The 20,194-nt window shown below is 57.1% G+C and overlaps 1 protein-coding gene across 2 annotated transcripts in view; it reads left to right on the top strand.

The window, feature by feature from the left end:
- Positions 1-5,610: 5,610 nt before the first annotated feature.
- exosc9 (exosome component 9) overlaps positions 5,611-20,194 on the top strand; it is a 101,219-nt gene continuing 86,635 nt past the window's right edge. Inside the window, exon 1 of one of the 2 annotated variants that reach the window (XM_078540130.1) lies at positions 5,611-5,735. The gene's annotated coding sequence lies outside the window, so the exon portion shown is untranslated. Of the gene's footprint in view, positions 5,736-9,870; positions 9,990-20,194 lie in introns of those variants that run through there. The other variant, XM_078540121.1, reaches the window with a different exon arrangement.

Raw genomic sequence — 20,194 nt, 5'->3', positions numbered from 1 at the left:
CTCCAGTGCCAACCCCTCCAGCTCCAGCCCCAGCTCCTCCAGCCCCAGCTCCTCCAGGCCCTCCTCCTCCAGGCCCTCCTCCTCCAGGCCCTCCTCCTCCAGGCCCTCCTCCTCCAGGCCCTCCTCCTCCAGGCCCTCCTCCTCCAGGCCCTCCTCCTCCAGGCCCTCCTCCTGCAGGCCCTCCTCCTGCAGCCCCTCCTCCTGCAGCCCCTCCTCCTGCAGCCCCTCCTCCTGCAGCCCCTCCTCCTGCAGCCCCCGCTGCTCCAGCCGCCGCTGCTCCAGCCGCCGCTCCTCCAGTTCCTCCAGCCCCAGCTCCACCAGCCCCTCCAACTCCACCCCAGGTCCTCCAGCCCCAGCTCCTCCAGCCCCAGCTCCTCCAGGCCCAGCTCCTCCAGGCCCAGCTCCTCCAGGCCCAGCTCCTCCAGGCCCAGCTCCTCCAGCCCCTTCTCCTCCAGCCCCAACCCCTCCAGCCCCAACCCCTCCAGCCAACACAGCTCCAGCCGCCACTCCTCCAGCCGCCGCTCCTCCAGTGCCTCCAGCCCCTCCAGACCCAGCTCCACCAGCCCCTCCAGCCCCAGCTCCACCAGCCCCTCCAGCCCCAGTGCCAACCCCTCCAGCCCCAGCTCCTCCTCCTCCAGCTCCAGCCCCTCCTCCTCCAGCTCCATCCCCTCCAGCCCCAGCTCATCCAGCCCCTCCCCCTCCAGCTCATCTAGCCCCTCCCCCTCCAGCTCCTCTAGCCCCTCCCCCTCCAGCGCCCGACCCTCCAGCCCCAGTCCCTCCAGGCCCAGCGCCTCTAGACCCAGTGCCTCCAGACCCAGCCCCAGACCCAGTTCCTCCAGCCCCAGACCCAGTTCCCCCAGCCCCAGTTCCTCCGGCCCCAGTTCCTCCAGCCCCAGCCCCAGTTCCCCCAGCCCCATCCCCTCCATCCCTAGCCCCAGATCGCCCGGCCCCATCCCCTCCATCCCTAGCCCCAGTTCGCCCGGACCCATCCCCATCCCCTCCATCCCTAGCCTCTCCATCCCCAGCACAAAAACAGAACAGAAATACCTGGAAAAACTCAGCAGGTCTGGCACTCCAGCTGCTGCTCACTCTGCGACTGACCGCTCTGACCAGCTTCCGGTCGCAGGGTGATGATGTCATAAAGGCGCCGCACGGTTCTTTTCTGTTAAATCTCCAGCTTGCTGCCGTTTGGAAATGAGGGAAACTCCGCTCTCCAACTGTGAGAGGCAGTTCATCCTCCAGGCAATCGTCGAGAAACAGGTGCGGATCGAGCTCTGATTCCGTTTTTCATTCTCCGCGGAATCTGCCGTGTCCAGTTTTTATTGATGAAACACGAGCCGTCTCTGTGCTTGTGCCCGGGGGATCCCTGTGCCAATGCCAGTGAGGGGAGGGATACATTGTGCCAGTGCGACCTGTGGGCACTCTGTGCCAGTGCATTGGGGGAGGGCTCCCCTCAGTGTGAGCTGAGGCTCTGAACCGGGGTACAAAGTGAGCAGGAACTAGGGGGGGTGCAGTGCCTGTGCCTGTGCCAGTGCCGTCTGTGTGCCCTATGTGAGCAGAAGCTCTGTGTCAATACCCTGTGCCAGTGCCCAGAGAAAGAGAGGGTGTTGCACCAGTGCCCAATGTGACGTGGGGGTGTTGTGATGTGGCTCTTAACCAGTGCCCAGTGTGATTGGAGGGCCTGGAGTCAGTGCCTGGTGTTAGTGGAGGGCTTTGAAACCAGTGGCTTATGTCAGCAGGGGGCTCAGTTGTAGTGCCCTCTGAGGGGAGGGCTCTGAAACTGGGTTAGTATCATCTGTGAATTTGGCCATTTTGTATTGAGTTCCTGAATCAAAACCATTGATGTAAATCAGATATAGTAGGTGGTTCCAATATGAAGCCACTCACTGGAACAACCCACTCTGCTTCCCCATGCCAATATAACTCTTCCAATACAGAGATTCCTGTTGTTGTTTTCTACTTTTCAACTATTTCTTATCATTTTCAAAGAATTATCCTGAATCCACACATCATTCAGCTTAACCAGAAGTCCTTAACATGGAACTTTTCTGGATGATTTTAGCAATTGTAACTACACCATGGGTGGAATTTAATTCCTGTGACAGAAGACCCCTCTCACTGGTTGGAGAACCAGTGGGAACCCAGCATCGCTCTGTGCGACAGGCCTAATGCAATATAAGTGCAACCAGGCACCTAACTGGCCAGTATTGGGCCTTCCATACGATCAATGAAAGACCTTTCTGGTAGGTTGCTGGCAAACTCGATAAGATTTGAGCAACCGTTAAATTGTGCTGGGATCGGGTAATTGGCTTTAAGTGATTTATATTGAGCCTAATTGACATCCCACCACAAACGAGTGGGATTCCCATTTTCCCATCCCGCTTCAAACTAATTTGAGGATAGTTTTCCCAACACCAGCAATTGGAAGGGGGTAACCTCTGCCCCCACCCCCCACCCCCGGCCTGATTCTCCAAGGCAACCCTGCCATCATTCCCATTCTGGTGGTTCCATTAAATCCCAGATCACGTCATGGAGTTTTCCACAGTTCATGTGACTTATCCCTGAAGAAGCCTGGGAGATTTAAGAGGCAGTATCCTCATTCTGAAGCTCTGTTAATTGTTGTTTCAACAAACAAAGAACCTGCACTTGTATAACATCCTCTGGATGCCCCAGAGTGGTTCACAATCCATTAATTAATTTTGCAGTTTAGTCACTGTAGCTTTTATAGTTAAATATGGCAGCTGAGATAAATGACTGGTCAACTTCTGAAGTTGTACATAAGTGGGCTTTTGAAATGTGACTAGTTGTCATATTTGAAAACCAGTTAAAGTGGGGTGAGGATGACGATGGGATTGGGATTGCTAGGTTTGAGAATATTTCTATTGCTCTCATAATATTGCCTTAAAAATAAAATTGCAAATCACAAAGGAGGCAATTTGGCCCATTGAGTTTATGCCAGCTTTTTCAAACAGCAAGCCAGTGAGTCCCACTCGGCCTCTCTTTGCCCTTTTTTTTTCCCCAAACTAGTGCTTTATGTAGGGTTAGCATAACTTCCTGGCTTTTATACCTCTACTTGTAAATTCCAAGATCCCATTTGCTTTATTAGCTCTGTTAACCTGTCTCGCCACCTACAACGACTTGTACACAAATGTCCCAGGTCTGTCTCTCTTCTTCCGCCCCCTTTAAAAATGTATCAATCAGCTTGCATTATCCGTCCTCTTGCGACCAAAAGGTATCACCTCGTGCTTTTCTGTGTTAAATTTCATCTGCCAGTGTCCACCCATTTCATCTGCCTGTTTATGCCTCCTTGAGGTCGACTGCTATCTTCCTGACTATTTATTACACTGGGAAGTTTTGTGCCATGTGCAAGTTTTGAAATTGTGCCCTCTACCCCCAGTCTAAGTCATTAATGTATATCAAAAAGAGCAGTGGTCCTCTGAACCTTGGGAGCTCTTCTGTAAAACCCACCTCTAGTCTGAAAAGTAGCCATCCTCCACAACTGTCTGTTTTCTATCCCTAAATCTATTTTGTATACATACTACAATTGTCCCTCTTAACCCATTGAATTCAATTTTGCTAACTAGCCTACTATGTGGTACTTCATGAAACAGCCCCTGCCCACTACCTCAAACAGCCCCAGGCCCAGCTCCTCCAGCCACCGCCCACTACCTGAGCGAGCCCCTGCCCACAACCTCAGAGAGCCCTAGCTGCAGCTCCTCCAGCCCCCGCCCACTACCTCAGAGAGCTCCAGCCCCAGGCCTCCAGCCCCTGCGAACTACCTCAGAGAGCCCCAACCCCAGTCCCAGCTCCTGCCTACTATCTCAGACAGCCCCAGTCCCAGCTCCTGCCCACTACCACAGGCAGCCCCAGTGCCAGCTCCTGCCCACTATTTCAGACAGTCCCAGATCCTGCCCACTACCACAGGCAGCTCCAGTCCCAGCTCCTGCCCAACACCACAGGCAATTCCAGTCCCAGCTCCTGCCCACTATCTCAGGCAACCCCAGTCCCAGCTCCTGCCTACTATCTCAGACAGCCCCAGTCCCAGCTCCTGCCCACTACCACAGGCAGCCCCAGTGCCAGCTCCTGCCCAACACCACAGGCAATTCCAGTCCCAGCTCCTGCCCACTATCTCAGGCAACCCCAGTCCCAGCTCCTGCCTACTATCTCAGACAGCCCCAGCTCCAGCTCCTGCCCACTACCACAGGCAGCCCCAGTGCCAGCTCCAGTCCCAGCTCCTGCCCAACACCACAGGCAACCCCAGTCCCAGCTCCTGCCCACTATCTCAGACGGCTCCAGCCACAGCTCCTGCCCACTATCTCAAACGGCCCCAGTGCCAGCTCCTGCCCACTATTTCAGACAGTCCCAGATCCTGCCCACTACCACAGGCAACTCCAGTCCCAGGTCCTGCCCACTACCACAGGCAGCCCCAGTTAGAGCTCCTGCCCACTATCTCAGAAAGCCCCAGTCCCAGCTCCTGCCCACTACCTCAGACAGCCCCAGCCCCTACAAACTACCTATGACTGCACCAGCCCCAGCCACCACTCCTCCAGTTCCTCCAGCCCCAGCTCCACCAGCCCCTCCAGCCCCAGCTCCACCAGCCCCTCCAGCCGCCACTCCTCCAGTTCCTCCAGCCCCAGCTCCACCAGCCCCTCCAGCCCCAGCTCCACCAGCCCCTCCAGCCGCCACTCCTCCAGTTCCTCCAGCCCCAGCTCCACCAGACACCTGCAGCCCAAGCTCCACCAGCCCCTCCAGTCCCAGCTCATCCAGCCGCCACTCTTCCAGCCCCTCCTCCCCCTCCTGCCTCCCCTCCTCCTCCTGCCCCCCCTCCTCCTCCAGCCCCCCCTCCTCCTCCAGCCCCTCCTCCTCCTCTAGCCCCCCCTCCTCCTCCAGCCCCTCCTCCTCCAACCCCAACACCTCCAGCCACCGCAGCTCCAGCCGCCGCTCCTCCAGTCCCTCTAGCCCCAGCTCCACCAGCCCCTCCAGCCCCAGCTCCACCAGCCCCTCCAGCGCCAGCCCCTCCTCCTCCATCTCCAACCCCTCCATCCCTAGACCCTCCAGCCCCTCCTCCTCCAGCTCCATCCCCTCCCCCTCCAGCTCCTCCAGCCCCTCCCCCTCCAGCTCCTCCAGTCCCTCCCCCTCCAGCTCCTCCAGCCCCTCCCCCTCCAGCTCCTCTAGCTCCTCTAGCCCCAGCTCCTCCAGCCCCAGCTCCTCCAGCTCCAGCGCCTCTAGACGCAGTGCCTCCAGACCCAGCCCCAGACCCAGTTCCTCCAGTTCCTCCGGCCCCAGTTCCTCCAAACACAGTTCCCCCAACCACAGTTCCCCCAGCCCCAGTTCCTCCGGCCCCAGCCCCAGTTCCTCCGGCCCCAGCCCCAGTTCCCCCAGCCCCAGTTCCCCCGGCCCCATCCCCATCCCCTCCATCCCTAGCCCCAGTTCGCCCGGCCCCATCCCCTCCATCCCTAGCCCCAGTTCGCCCGGACCCATCCCCATCCCCAGCACAAAAACAGAACAGAAATACCTGGAAAAACTCAGCAGGTCTGGCACTCCAGCTGCTGCTCACTCTGCGACTGACCGCTCTGACCAGCTTCCAGCTTCTGGTCGCAGGGTGATGATGTCATAAAGGCGCCGCTCGGTTATTTTCTGTTAAATCTCCAGGTTGCTGCCGTTTGGAAATGAGGGAAACTCCGCTCTCCAACTGAGAGAGGCAGTTCATCCTCCAGGCAATCGTCGAGAAACAGGTGCGGATCGAGCTCTGATTCCGTTTTTCATTCTCCGCGGAATCTGCCGTGTCCAGTTTTTATTGATGAAACACGAGCCGTCTGTGCTTGTGCCCGGGGGATCCCTGTGCCAATGCCAGTGAGGGGAGGGATACATTGTGCCAGTGTGACCTGTGGGCACTCTGTGCCAGTGCACTGGGGGAGGGCTCCCCTCAGTGTGAGCTGAGGCTCTGAACCAGGGTACAAAGTGAGCAGGAACTGGGGGGGTGCAGTGCCTGTGCCTGTGCCAGTGCCGTCTGTGTGCCCAATGTGAGCAGAAGCTCTGTGTCAATACCCTGTGCCAGTGCCCAGAGTAAGAGAGGGTGTTGCACCAGTGCCCAATGTGACGTGGGGGTTTTGTGATGTGGCTCTTAACCAGTGCCCAGTGTGATTGGAGGGCTTGGAGTCAGTGCCTGGTGTTAGTGGAGCGCTTTGAAACCAGTGGCTCATGTCAGCAGGGGGCTCAGTTATAGTGCCCTCTGAGGGGAGGGCTCTGAAACTGGGTTAGTATCATCTGTGAATTTGGCCATTTTGTATTGAGTTCCTGAATCAAAGCCATTGATGTAAATCAGATATAGTAAGTGGTTCCAGTATGAAGCCACTCACTGGAGCAACCCACTCTGCTTCCCCATGCCAATATAACTCTTCCAATACAGAGATTCCTGTTGTTGTTTTCTACTTTTCAACTATTTCTTATCATTTTCAAAGAATTACCCTGAATCCACACATCATTCAGCTTAACCAGAAGTCCTTAACATGGAACTTTTCTGGATGATTTTAGCAATTGTAACTACACCATGGGTGGAATTTAATTCCTGTGACAGGAGACCCCTCTCACTGGTTGGAGAACCAGTGGGAACCCAGCATCGCTCTGTGCGACAGGCCTAATGCAATATAAGTGCAACCAGGCACCTAACTGGCCAGTATTGGGCCTCCCACGCGATCAATGAAAGACCTTTCTGGTAGGCTGCTGGCAAACTCGATAAGATTTGAGCCACCGTGAAATTGTGCTGGGATCGGGTAATTGGCTTTAAGTGGTTTATATTGAGCCTAATTGACATCCCACCGCAAACGAGTGGGATTCCCATTTTCCCATCCCGCTTCAAACTAATTTGAGGATCGTTTTCTCAACACCAGCAATTGGAAGGGGGTAACCTCTGCCCCCCGCCCCTCCCACCCCCGGCCTGATTCTCCAAGGCATCCCTGCCATCATGTCCATTCTGGTGGTTCCATTAAATCCCAGATCACGTCATGGAGTTTTCCACAGTTCACGTGACTTATCCCTGAAGAAGCCTGGGAGATTTAAGAGGCAGTATCCTCATTCTGAAGCTCTGTTAATTGTTGTTTCAACAAACAAAGAACCTGCACTTGTATAACATCCTCTGGATGCCCCAAAGTGGTTCACAATCCATTAATTAATTTTGTAGTGTAGTCACTGTAGCTTTTATAGTTAAATATGGCAGCTGAGATAAATGACTGGTCAACTTCTGAAGTTGTACATAAGTGGGCTTTTGAAATGTGACTAGTTGTCATATTTGAAAACCAGTTAAAGTGGGGTGAGGATGACGATGGGATTGGGATTGCTAGGTTTGAGAATATTTCTATTGCTCTCATAATATTGCCTTAAAAATAAAATTGCAAATCACAAAGGAGGCAATTTGGCCCATTGAGTTTATGCCAGCTTTTTCAAACAGCAAGCCAGTGAGTCCCACTCGGCCTCTCTTTGCCCTATTTTTTTTCCCCAAACTAGTGCTTTATGTAGGGTTAGCATAACTTCCTGGCTTTTATACCTCTGCTTGTAAATTCCAAGATCCCATTTGCTTTATTAACTCTGTTAACCTGTCTCGCCACCTACAACGACTTGTACACAAATGTCCCAGGTCTGTCTCTCTTCTTCCGCCCCCTTTAAAAATGTATCAATCAGCTTGCATTATCCGTCCTCTTGCGACCAAAAGGTATCACCTCGTGCTTTTCTGTGTTAAATTTCATCTGCCAGTGTCCACCCATTTCATCTGCCTGTTTATGCCTCCTTGAGGTCGACTGCTATCTTCCTGACTATTTATTACACTGGGAAGTTTTGTGCCATGTGCAAGTTTTGAAATTGTGCCCTCTACCCCCAGTCCAAGTCATTAATGTATATCAAAAAGAGCAGTGGTCCTCTGAACCTTGGGAGCTCTTCTGTAAAACCCACCTCCAGTCTGAAAAGTACTCATCCTCCACAACTGTCTGTTTTCTATCCCTAAATCTATTTTGTATACATACTACAATTGTCCCTCTTAACCCATTGAATTCAATTTTGCTAACTAGCCTACTATGTGGTACTTCATGAAACAGCCCCAGGCCCAGCTCCTCCAGCCACCGCCCACTACCTCAGAGAGCCCCTGCCCACAACCTCAGAGAGCCCTAGCTGCAGCTCCTCCAGCCCCCGCCCACTACCTCAGAGAGCTCCAGCCCCAGGCCTCCAGCCCCTGCGAACTACCTCAGAGAGCCCCAACCCCAGTCCCAGCTCCTGCCTACTATACCAGACAGCCCCAGTCCCAGCTCCTGCCCACTACCACAGGCAGCCCCAGTGCCAGCACCTGCCCACTATTTCAGACAGTCCCAGATCCTGCCCACTACCACAGGCAGCTCCAGTCCCAGCTCCTGCCCAACACCACAGGCAATTCCAGTCCCAGCTCCTGCCCACTATCTCAGGCAACCCCAGTCCCAGCTCCTGCCTACTATCTCAGACAGTCCCAGCTCCTGCCCACTACCACAGGCAGCCCCAGTGCCAGCTCCTGCCCAACACCACAGGCAATTCCAGTCCCAGCTCCTGCCTACTATCTCAGACAGCCCCAGTCCCAGCTCCTGCCCACTACCACAGGCAGCCCCAGTGCCAGCTCCAGTCCCAGCTCCTGCCCAACACCACAGGTAACCCCAGTCCCAGCTCCTGCCCACTATCTCAGACAGCTCCAGCCACAGCTCCTGCCCACTATTTCAGACAGTCCCAGATCCTGCCCACGACCACAGGCAACTCCAGTCCCAGGTCCTGCCCACTACCACAGGCAGCCCCAGTCAGAGCTCCTGCCCACTATCTCAGACAGCCCCAGCCCCTACAAACTACCTATGACTGCACCAGCCCCTGCCGCCACTCCTCCAGTTCCTCCAGCCCCAGCTCCACCAGCCCCTCCAGCCCCAGCTCCACCAGCCCCTCCAGCCGCCACTCCTCCAGTTCCTCCAGCCCCAGCTCCACCAGCCCCTCCAGCCCCAGCTCCACCAGCCCCTCCAGCCCCAGCTCATCCAGCCGCCACTCCTTCAGCCCCTCCAGCCCCTGCTCCACCAGCCGCTCCTCCTCCTCCAGCCCCCCCTCCTCCTCCAGCCCCCCCTCCTCCTCCAGCCCCTCCTCCTCCTCCAGCCCCCCCTCCTCCTCCAGCCCCCCCTCCTCCTCCAGCCCCTCCTCCTCCAGGCCCAGTTCCTCCAGGCCCAGTTCCTCCAGGCCCCCCTCCTCCTCCAACCCCAACCCCTCCAGCCACCGCAGCTCCAGCCGCCGCTCCTCCAGTTCCTCCAGCCCCAGCTCCACCAGCCCCTCCAGCCCCAGCTCCACCAGCCCCTCCAGCCCCAGCTCCTCCTCCTCCAGCTCCAACCCCTCCATCCCTAGACCCTCCAGCCCCAGCTCCTCCACCTCCAGTCCCTCCTCCTCCAGCTCCATCCCCTCCAGCCCCAGCTCCTCCAGCCCCTCCCCCTCCAGCTCCTCTAGCCCCAGCTCCTCCAGCTCCAGCCCCAGTCCCTCCAGCCCCAGCGCCTCTAGACCCAGCCCCAGACCCAGTTCCTCCAGTTCCTCCGGCCCCAGTTCCTCCAACCACAGTTCCCCCAACCACAGTTCCCCCAGCCCCAGTTCCTCCGGCCCCAGCCCCAGCCCCAGTTCCCCCGGCCCCATCCCCTCCATCCCTAGCCCCAGTTCGCCCGGCCCCATCCCCTCCATCCCTAGCCTCAGTTCGCCCGGCCCCATCCCCAGCACAAAAACAGAACAGAAATACCTGGAAAAACTCAGCAGGTCTGGCACTCCAGCTGCTGCTCACTCTGCGACTGACCGCTCTGACCAGCTTCCAGCTTCTGGTCGCAGGGTGATGATGTCATAAAGGCGCCGCTCGGTTATTTTCTGTTAAATCTCCAGGTTGCTGCCGTTTGGAAATGAGGGAAACTCCGCTCTCCAACTGAGAGGGGCAGTTCATCCTCCAGGCAATCGTCGAGAAACAGGTGCGGATCGAGCTCTGATTCCGTTTTTCATTCTCCGCGGAATCTGCCGTGTCCAGTTTTTATTGATGAAACACGAGCCGTCTCTGTGCTTGTGCCCGGGGGATCCCTGTGCCAATGCCAGTGAGGGGAGGGATACATTGTGCCAGTGCGACCTGTGGGCACTCTGTGCCAGTGCATTGGGGGAGAGCTCCCCTCAGTGTGAGCTGAGGCTCTGAACCGGGGTACAAAGTGAGCAGGAACTAGGGGGGGTGCAGTGCCTGTGCCTGTGCCAGTGCCGTCTGTGTGCCCAATGTGAGCAGAAGCTCTGTGTCAATACCCTGTGCCAGTGCCCAGAGTAAGAGAGGGTGTTGCACCAGTGCCCAATGTGACGTGGGGGTTTTGTGATGTGGCTCTTAACCAGTGCCCAGTGTGATTGGAGGGCCTGGAGTCAGTGCCTGGTGTTAGTGGAGGGCTTTGAAACCAGTGGCTCATGTCAGCAGGGGGCTCAGTTGTAGTGCCCTCTGAGGGGAGGGCTCTGAAACTGGGTTAGTATCATCTGTGAATTTGGCCATTTTGTATTGAGTTCCTGAATCAAAGCCATTGATGTGAATCAGATATAGTAAGTGGTTCCAGTATGAAGCCACTCACTGGAGCAACCCACTCTGCTTCCCCATGCCAATATAACTCTTCCAATACAGAGATTCCTGTTGTTGTTTTCTACTTTTCAACTATTTCTTATCATTTTCAAAGAATTACCCTGAATCCACACATCATTCAGCTTAACCAGAAGTCCTTAACATGGAACTTTTCTGGATGATTTTAGCAATTGTAACTACACCATGGGTGGAATTTAATTCCTGTGACAGGAGACCCCTCTCACTGGTTGGAGAACCAGTGGGAACCCAGCATCGCTCTGTGCGACAGGCCTAATGCAATATAAGTGCAACCAGGCACCTAACTGGCCAGTATTGGGCCTCCCACGCGATCAATGAAAGACCTTTCTGGCAGGCTGCTGGCAAACTCGATAAGATTTGAGCCACCGTGAAATTGTGCTGGGATCGGGTAATTGGCTTTAAGTGGTTTATATTGAGCCTAATTGACATCCCACCACAAACGAGTGGGATTCCCATTTTCCCATCCCGCTTCAAACTAATTTGAGGATAGTTTTCCCAACACCAGCAATTGGAAGCGGGTAACCTCTGCCCCCACCCTCCCACCCCCGGCCTGATTCTCCAAGGCATCGGTTACCCTGCCCCCCCCCCCACCCCCGGCCTGATTCTCCAAGGCATCCCTGCCATCATGTCCATTCTGGTGGTTCCATTAAATCCCAGATCACGTCATGGAGTTTTCCACAGTTCACGTGACTTATCCCTGAAGAAGCCTGGGAGATTTAAGAGGCAGTATCCTCATTCTGAAGCTCTGTTAATTGTTGTTTCAACAAACAAAGAACCTGCACTTGTATAACATCCTCTGGATGCCCCAAAGTGGTTCACAATCCATTAATTAATTTTGCAGTGTAGTCACTGTAGCTTTTATAGTTAAATATGGCAGCTGAGATAAATGACTGGTCAACTTCTGAAGTTGTACATAAGTGGGCTTTTGAAATGTGACTAGTTGTCATATTTGAAAACCAGTTAAAGTGGGGTGAGGATGACGATGGGATTGGGATTGCTAGGTTTGAGAATATTTCTATTGCTCTCATAATATTGCCTTAAAAATAAAATTGCAAATCACAAAGGAGGCAATTTGGCCCATTGAGTTTATGCCAGCTTTTTCAAACAGCAAGCCAGTGAGTCCCACTCGGCCTCTCTTTGCCCTATTTTTTTTCCCCAAACTAGTGCTTTATGTAGGGTTAGCATAACTTCCTGGCTTTTATACCTCTACTTGTAAATTCCAAGATCCCATTTGCTTTATTAGCTCTGTTAACCTGTCTCGCCACCTACAACGACTTGTACACAAATGTCCCAGGTCTGTCTCTCTTCTTCCGCCCCCTTTAAAAATGTATCAATCAGCTTGCATTATCCGTCCTCTTGCGACCAAAAGGTATCACCTCGTGCTTTTCTGTGTTAAATTTCATCTGCCAGTGTCCACCCATTTCATCTGCCTGTTTATGCCTCCTTGAGGTCGACTGCTATCTTCCTGACTATTTATTACACTGGGAAGTTTTGTGCCATGTGCAAGTTTTGAAATTGTGCCCTCTACCCCCAGTCCAAGTCATTAATGTATATCAAAAAGAGCAGTGGTCCTCTGAACCTTGGGAGCTCTTCTGTAAAACCCACCTCTAGTCTGAAAAGTAGCCATCCTCCACAACTGTCTGTTTTCTATCCCTAAATCTATTTTGTATACATACTACAATTGTCCCTCTTAACCCATTGAATTCAATTTTGCTAACTAGCCTACTATGTGGTACTTCATGAAACAGCCTCTGCCCACTACCTCAAACAGCACCAGGCCCAGCTCCTCCAGCCACCACCCACTACCTCAGAGAGCCCCTGCCCACAACCTCAGAGAGCCCTAGCTGCAGCTCCTCCAGCCCCCGCCCACTACCTCAGAGAGCTCCAGCCCCAGGCCTCCAGCCCCTGCGAACTACCTCAGAGAGCCCCAACCCCAGTCCCAGCTCCTGCCTACTATCTCAGACAGCCCCAGTCCCAGCTCCTGCCCACTACCACAGGCAGCCCCAGTGCCAGCTCCTGCCCACTATTTCAGACAGTCCCAGATCCTGCCCACTACCACAGGCAGCTCCAGTCCCAGCTCCTGCCCAACACCACAGGCAACCCCAATCCCAGCTCCTGCCCACTATCTCAAACAGCCCCAGTCCCAGCTCCTGCCCACTATCTCAGATGGCCCCAGTGCCAGCTCCTGCCCACTATTTCAGACAGTCCCAGATCCTGCCCACTACCACAGGCAGCCCCAGTCAGAGCTCCTGCCCACTATCTCAGAAAGCCCCAGTCCCAGCTCCTGCCCACTACCTCAGACAGCCCCAGCCCCTGCCCACTACCTCAGACAGCCCCAGCCCCTACAAACTACCTATGACTGCACCAGCCCCAGCCGCCGCTCCTCCAGTTCCTCCAGCCCCAGCTCCACCAGCCCCTGCTCCTCCAGCGCCAGTGCCAACCCCTCCAGCTCCAGCCCCAGCCCCTCCAGGCCCAGCCCCAGCCCCTCCAGGCCCAGCTCCTCCAGGCCCAACCCCTCCAGGCCCAACCCCTCCAGCCGCCACTGCTCCAGCCGCCGCTCCTCCAGCCCCAGCTCCAGTGCCAACCCCTCCAGCCCCAGCTCCTCCAGGCCCCGCTGCTCCAGCCCCAGCTCCTCCAGGCCCCGCTGCTCCAGCCCCAGCTCCTCCAGCCCCAGCTCCAGTGCCAACCCCTCCAGCCCCTCCTCCTCCTCCTCCAGCCCCTCCTCCTCCTCCTCCAGCCCCTCCTCCTCCTCCTCCAGCCCCTCCTCCTCCTCCTCCAGCCCCTCCTCCTCCTCCTCCAGCCCCTCCTCCTCCTCCTCCTCCAGCCCCTCCTCCTCCAGCCCCCCCTCCTCCTCCAGCCCCAGCTCCACCAGTCCCTCCAGCCCCAGCTTTACCAGCCCCTCCAGCTCCAGCCCCAGCCCCTCCAGCTCCAGCCCCAGCTCCTCCAGCTCCAGCCCCTCCAGCTCCAGCCCCAGCTCCTCCAGCCCCAGCTCCTCCAGCCCCAGCTCCTCCAGCCCCAGCTCCTCCAGCCCCAGCTCCTCCAGGCCCAACCCCTCCAGCCACCGCTGATCCAGCCCCAGCTCCTCCAGTTCCTCTTGCCGCAGCTCCACCAGCCCCTCCAGCCCCAGCTCCACCAGCCCCAGCTCCAGTGCCAACCCCTCCAGCTCCTGCCCCAGCTCCTCCTCCTCCTCCAGCTCCGGCCTCTCCTCCTCCAGCTCAAACCCCTCCATCCCTAGACCCTCCAGCCCCAGCTCCTCCAGCCTCCGCTCCAGCTCCAATTCCTCCAGCCCCAGCCCCAGCTCCTCTAGCCCCAGCACCTCCAGCCCCAGCGCCTCCAGCCCCAGTGCCTCCTCCTCCAGCTCCATCCCCTCCAGCCCCTCCCCCTCCAGCTCCTCCAGCCCCAGTTCCTCCAGCCCCAGCGCCTCCAGACCGAGTTCCTCCAGCCCCAGACCCAGTTCCTCCAGCCCCAGACCCAGTTCCTCCAGCCCCAGACCCAGTTCCTCCAGCCCCAGTTCCTCCAGCCCCAGTTCCCCCGGACCCAGTTCCTCCAGCCCCAGTTCCCCCGGACCCAGTTCCTCCAACCACAGTTCCCCCGGACCCAGTTCCTCCAACCACAGTTCCCCCGGACCCAGTTCCTCCAACCACAGTTCCCCCGGACCCAGTTCCTCCAACCACAGTTCCCCCGGACCCAGTTCCTCCAACCACAGTTCCCCCGGACCCAGTTCCTCCAACCACAGTTCCCCCGGCCCCAGCCCCAGCCCCAGTTCCCCCGGCCCCAGCCCCAGTTCCCCCGGCCCCAGCCCCAGTTCCCCCGGCCCCAGCCCCAGTTCCCCCGGCCCCAGCCCCAGTTCCCCCGGCCCCAGCCCCAGTTCCAGTTCCCCCGGCCCCAGCCCCAGTTCCAGTTCCCCCGGCCCCAGACCCAGTTCCAGTTCCCCCGGCCCCAGCCCCAGTTCCAGTTCCCCCGGCCCCAGCCCCAGTTCCCCCGGCCCCGGCCCCAGTTCCAGTTCCCCCGGCCCCATCCCCTCCATCCCTAGCCCCAGTTCGCCCGGCCCCATCCCCATCCCCTCCATCCCTAGCCTCTCCATCCCCAGCACAAAAACAGAACAGAAATACCTCGAAAAACTCAGCAGGTCTGGCACTCCAGCTGCTGCTCACTCTGCGACTGACCGCTCTGACCAGCTTCCGGTCGCAGGGTGATGATGTCATAAAGGCGCCGCTCGGTTCTTTTCTGTTAAATCTCCAGCTTGCTGCCGTTTGGAAATGAGGGAACCTCCGCTCTCCAACTGTGAGAGGCAGTTCATCCTCCAGGCAATCGTCGAGAAACAGGTGCGGATCGAGCTCTGATTCCGTTTTTCATTCTCCGCGGAATCTGCCGTGTCCAGTTTTTATTGATGAAACACGAGCCGTCTCTGTGCTTGTGCCCGGGGGATCCCTGTGCCAATGCCAGTGAGGGGAGGGATACATTGTGCCAGTGCGACCTGTGGGCACTCTGTGCCAGTGCATTGGGGGAGAGCTCCCCTCAGTGTGAGCTGAGGCTCTGAACCAGGGTACAAAGTGAGCAGGAACTGGGGGGGTGCAGTGCCTGTGCCTGTGCCGTCTGTGTGCCCAATGTGAGCAGAAGCTCTGTGTCAATACCCTGTGCCAGTGCCCAGAGTAAGAGAGGGTGTTGCACCAGTGCCCAATGTGACGTGGGGGTTTTGTGATGTGGCTCTTAACCAGTGCCCAGTGTGATTGGAGGGCTTGGAGTCAGTGCCTGGTGTTAGTGGAGGGCTTTGAAACCAGTGGCTCATGTCAGCAGGGGGCTCAGTTGTAGTGCCCTCTGAGGGGAGGGCTCTGAAACTGGGTTAGTATCATCTGTGAATTTGGCCATTTTGTATTGAGTTCCTGAATCAAAGCCATTGATGTGAATCAGATATAGTAAGTGGTTCCAGTATGAAGCCACTCACTGGAGCAACCCACTCTGCTTCCCCATGCCAATATAACTCTTCCAATACAGAGATTCCTGTTGTTGTTTTCTACTTTTCAACTATTTCTTATCATTTTCAAAGAATTACCCTGAATCCACACATCATTCAGCTTAACCAGAAGTCCTTAACATGGAACTTTTCTGGATGATTTTAGCAATTGTAACTACACCATGGGTGGAATTTAATTCCTGTGACAGGAGACCCCTCTCACTGGTTGGAGAACCAGTGGGAACCCAGCATCGCTCTGTGCGACAGGCCTAATGCAATATAAGTGCAACCAGGCACCTAACTGGCCAGTATTGGGCCTCCCACGCGATCAATGAAAGACCTTTCTGGCAGGCTGCTGGCAAACTCGATAAGATTTGAGCCACCGTGAAATTGTGCTGGGATCGGGTAATTGGCTTTAAGTGGTTTATATTGAGCCTAATTGACATCCCACCACAAACGAGTGGGATTCCCATTTTCCCATCCCGCTTCAAACTAATTTGAGGATAGTTTTCCCAACACCAGCAATTGGAAGCGGGTAACCTCTGCCCCCACCCTCCCACCCCCGGCCTGATTCTCCAAGGCATCGGTTACCCTGCCCCCCCCCCCACCCCCGGCCTGATTCTCCAAGGCATCCCTGCCATCATGTCCATTCTGGTGGTTCCATTAAATCCCAGATCACGTCATGGAGTTTTCCACAGTTCACGTGACTTATCCCTGAAGAAGCCTGGGAGATTTAAGAGGCAGTATCCTCATTCTGAAGCTCTGTTAATTGTTGTTTCAACAAACAAAGAACCTGCACTTGTATAACATCCTCTGGATGCCCCAAAGTGGTTCACAATCCATTAATTAATTTTGCAGTGTAGTCACTGTAGCTTTTATAGTTAAATATGGCAGCTGAGATAAATGACTGGTCAACTTCTGAAGTTGTACATAAGTGGGCTTTTGAAATGTGACTAGTTGTCATATTTGAAAACCAGTTAAAGTGGGGTGAGGATGACGATGGGATTGGGATTGCTAGGTTTGAGAATATTTCTATTGCTCTCATAATATTGCCTTAAAAATAAAATTGCAAATCACAAAGGAGGCAATTTGGCCCATTGAGTTTATGCCAGCTTTTTCAAACAGCAAGCCAGTGAGTCCCACTCGGCCTCTCTTTGCCCTATTTTTTTTCCCCAAACTAGTGCTTTATTTAGGGTTAGCATAACTTCCTGGCTTTTGTACCTCTACTTGTAAATTCCAAGATCCCATTTGCTTTATTAACTCTGTTAACCTGTCTCGCCACCTACAACGACTTGTACACAAATGTCCCAGGTCTGTCTCTCTTCTTCCGCCCCCTTTAAAAATGTATCAATCAGCTTGCATTATCCGTCCTCTTGCGACCAAAAGGTATCACCTCGTGCTTTTCTGTGTTAAATTTCATCTGCCAGTGTCCACCCATTTCATCTGCCTGTTTATGCCTCCTTGAGGTCGACTGCTATCTTCCTGACTATTTATTACACTGGGAAGTTTTGTGCCATGTGCAAGTTTTGAAATTGTGCCCTCTACCCCCAGTCCAAGTCATTAATGTATATCAAAAAGAGCAGTGGTCCTCTGAACCTTGGGAGCTCTTCTGTAAAACCCACCTCTAGTCTGAAAAGTAGCCATCCTCCACAACTGTCTGTTTTCTATCCCTAAATCTATTTTGTATACATACTACAATTGTCCCTCTTAACCCATTGAATTCAATTTTGCTAACTAGCCTACTATGTGGTACTTCATGAAACAGCCTCTGCCCACTACCTCAAACAGCACCAGGCCCAGCTCCTCCAGCCACCACCCACTACCTCAGAGAGCCCCTGCCCACAACCTCAGAGAGCCCTAGCTGCAGCTCCTCCAGCCCCCGCCCACTACCTCAGAGAGCTCCAGCCCCAGGCCTCCAGCCCCTGCGAACTACCTCAGAGAGCCCCAACCCCAGTCCCAGCTCCTGCCTACTATCTCAGACAGCCCCAGTCCCAGCTCCTGCCCACTACCACAGGCAGCCCCAGTGCCAGCTCCTGCCCACTATTTCAGACAGTCCCAGATCCTGCCCACTACCACAGGCAGCTCCAGTCCCAGCTCCTGCCCAACACCACAGGCAACCCCAATCCCAGCTCCTGCCCACTATCTCAAACAGCCCCAGTCCCAGCTCCTGCCCACTATCTCAGATGGCCCCAGTGCTAGCTCCTGCCCACTATTTCAGACAGTCCCAGATCCTGCCCACTACCACAGGCAGCCCCAGTCAGAGCTCCTGCCCACTATCTCAGAAAGCCCCAGTCCCAGCTCCTGCCCACTACCTCAGACAGCCCCAGCCCCTCCAGCCCCTGCCCACTACCTCAGACAGCCCCAGCCCCTACAAACTACCTATGACTGCACCAGCCCCAGCCGCCGCTCCTCCAGTTCCTCCAGCCCCAGCTCCACCAGCCCCTGCTCCTCCAGCTCCACTGCCAACCCCTCCAGCTCCAGCCCCAGCCCCTCCAGGCCCAGCCCCAGCCCCTCCAGGCCCAGCTCCTCCAGGCCCAGCTCCTCCAGGCCCAACCCCTCCAGGCCCAACCCCTCCAGCCGCCACTGCTCCAGCCGCCGCTCCTCCAGTTCCTCCAGCCCCAGCTCCGCCAGCCCCAGCTCCAGTGCCAACCCCTCCAGCCCCAGCTCCTCCAGGCCCCGCTGCTCCAGCCCCAGCTCCTCCAGGCCCCGCTGCTCCAGCCCCAGCTCCTCCAGCCCCAGCTCCAGTGCCAACCCCTCCAGCCCCTCCTCCTCCTCCTCCAGCCCCTCCTCCTCCTCCAGCCCCTCCTCCTCCAGCCCCTCCTCCTCCTCCTCCAGCCCCTCCTCCTCCTCCTCCAGCCCCTCCTCCTCCTCCTCCAGCCCCTCCTCCTCCTCCTCCAGCCCCTCCTCCTCCAGCCCCCCCTCCTCCTCCAGCCCCAGCTCCTCCAGCCCCCCCTCCTCCTCCAGCCCCAGCTCCTCCAGCCCCAGCTCCTCCAGCCCCAGCTCCACCAGTCCCTCCAGCCCCAGCTCTACCAGCCCCTCCAGCTCCAGCCCCAGCTCCAGCCCCAGCTCCTCCAGCCCCTCCAGCTCCAGCCCCAGCTCCTCCAGCCCCAGCTCCTCCAGCCCCAGCTCCTCCAGCCCCAGCTCCTCCAGCCCCAGCTCCTCCAGCCCCAGCTCCTCCAGGCCCAACCCCTCCAGCCACCGCTGATCCAGCCCCAGCTCCTCCAGTTCCTCTTGCCGCAGCTCCACCAGCCCCAGCTCCACCAGCCCCAGCTCCAGTGCCAACCCCTCCAGCTCCTGCCCCAGCTCCTCCTCCTCCTCCAGCTCCGGCCTCTCCTCCTCCAGCTCAAACCCCTCCATCCCTAGACCCTCCAGCCCCAGCTCCTCCAGCCTCCGCTCCAGCTCCAATTCCTCCAGCCCCAGCCCCAGCTCCTCTAGCCCCAGCACCTCCAGCCCCAGCGCCTCCAGCCCCAGTGCCTCCTCCTCCAGCTCCATCCCCTCCAGCCCCTCCCCCTCCAGCTCCTCCAGCCCCAGTTCCGCCAGCCCCAGCGCCTCCAGACCGAGTTCCTCCAGCCCCAGACCCAGTTCCTCCAGCCCCAGACCCAGTTCCTCCAGCCCCAGCCCCAGTTCCTCCAGCCCCAGTTCCTCCAGCCCCAGTTCCCCCGGACCCAGTTCCTCCAGCCCCAGTTCCCCCGGACCCAGTTCCTCCAACCACAGTTCCCCCGGACCCAGTTCCTCCAACCACAGTTCCCCCGGACCCAGTTCCTCCAACCACAGTTCCCCCGGACCCAGTTCCTCCAACCACAGTTCCCCCGGACCCAGTTCCTCCAACCACAGTTCCCCCGGCCCCAGCCCCAGTTCCCCCGGCCCCAGCCCCAGTTCCCCCGGCCCCAACCCCAGTTCCCCCGGCCCCAGCCCCAGTTCCCCCGGCCCCAGCCCCAGTTCCAGTTCCCCCGGCCCCAGCCCCAGTTCCAGTTCCCCCGGCCCCAGCCCCAGTTCCAGTTCCCCCGGCCCCAGCCCCAGTTCCAGTTCCCCCGGCCCCAGCCCCAGTTCCAGTTCCCCCGGCCCCAGCCCCAGTTCCAGTTCCCCCGGCCCCAGCCCCAGTTCCAGTTCCCCCGGCCCCAGACCCAGTTCCAGTTCCCCCGGCCCCAGCCCCAGTTCCAGTTCCCCCGGCCCCAGCCCCAGTTCCAGTTCCCCCGGCCCCAGCCCCAGTTCCCCCGGCCCCGGCCCCAGTTCCAGTTCCCCCGGCCCCATCCCCTCCATCCCTAGCCCCAGTTCGCCCGGCCCCATCCCCTCCATCCGTAGCCTCTCCATCCCCAGCACAAAAACAGAACAGAAATACCTCGAAAAACTCAGCAGGTCTGGCACTCCAGCTGCTGCTCACTCTGCGACTGACCGCTCTGACCAGCTTCCGGTCGCAGGGTGATGATGTCATAAAGGCGCCGCTCGGTTCTTTTCTGTTAAATCTCCAGCTTGCTGCCGTTTGGAAATGAGGGAACCTCCGCTCTCCAACTGTGAGAGGCAGTTCATCCTCCAGGCAATCGTCGAGAAACAGGTGCGGATCGAGCTCTGATTCCGTTTTTCATTCTCCGCGGAATCTG

The sequence above is a fragment of the Cetorhinus maximus genome, chromosome 1 (genome assembly GCF_964194155.1).
Source record: "Cetorhinus maximus chromosome 1, sCetMax3.hap1.1, whole genome shotgun sequence".
Lineage (NCBI taxonomy): Eukaryota > Metazoa > Chordata > Chondrichthyes > Lamniformes > Cetorhinidae > Cetorhinus > Cetorhinus maximus.
This window is presented reverse-complemented; position numbering and strand designations above follow the sequence as displayed.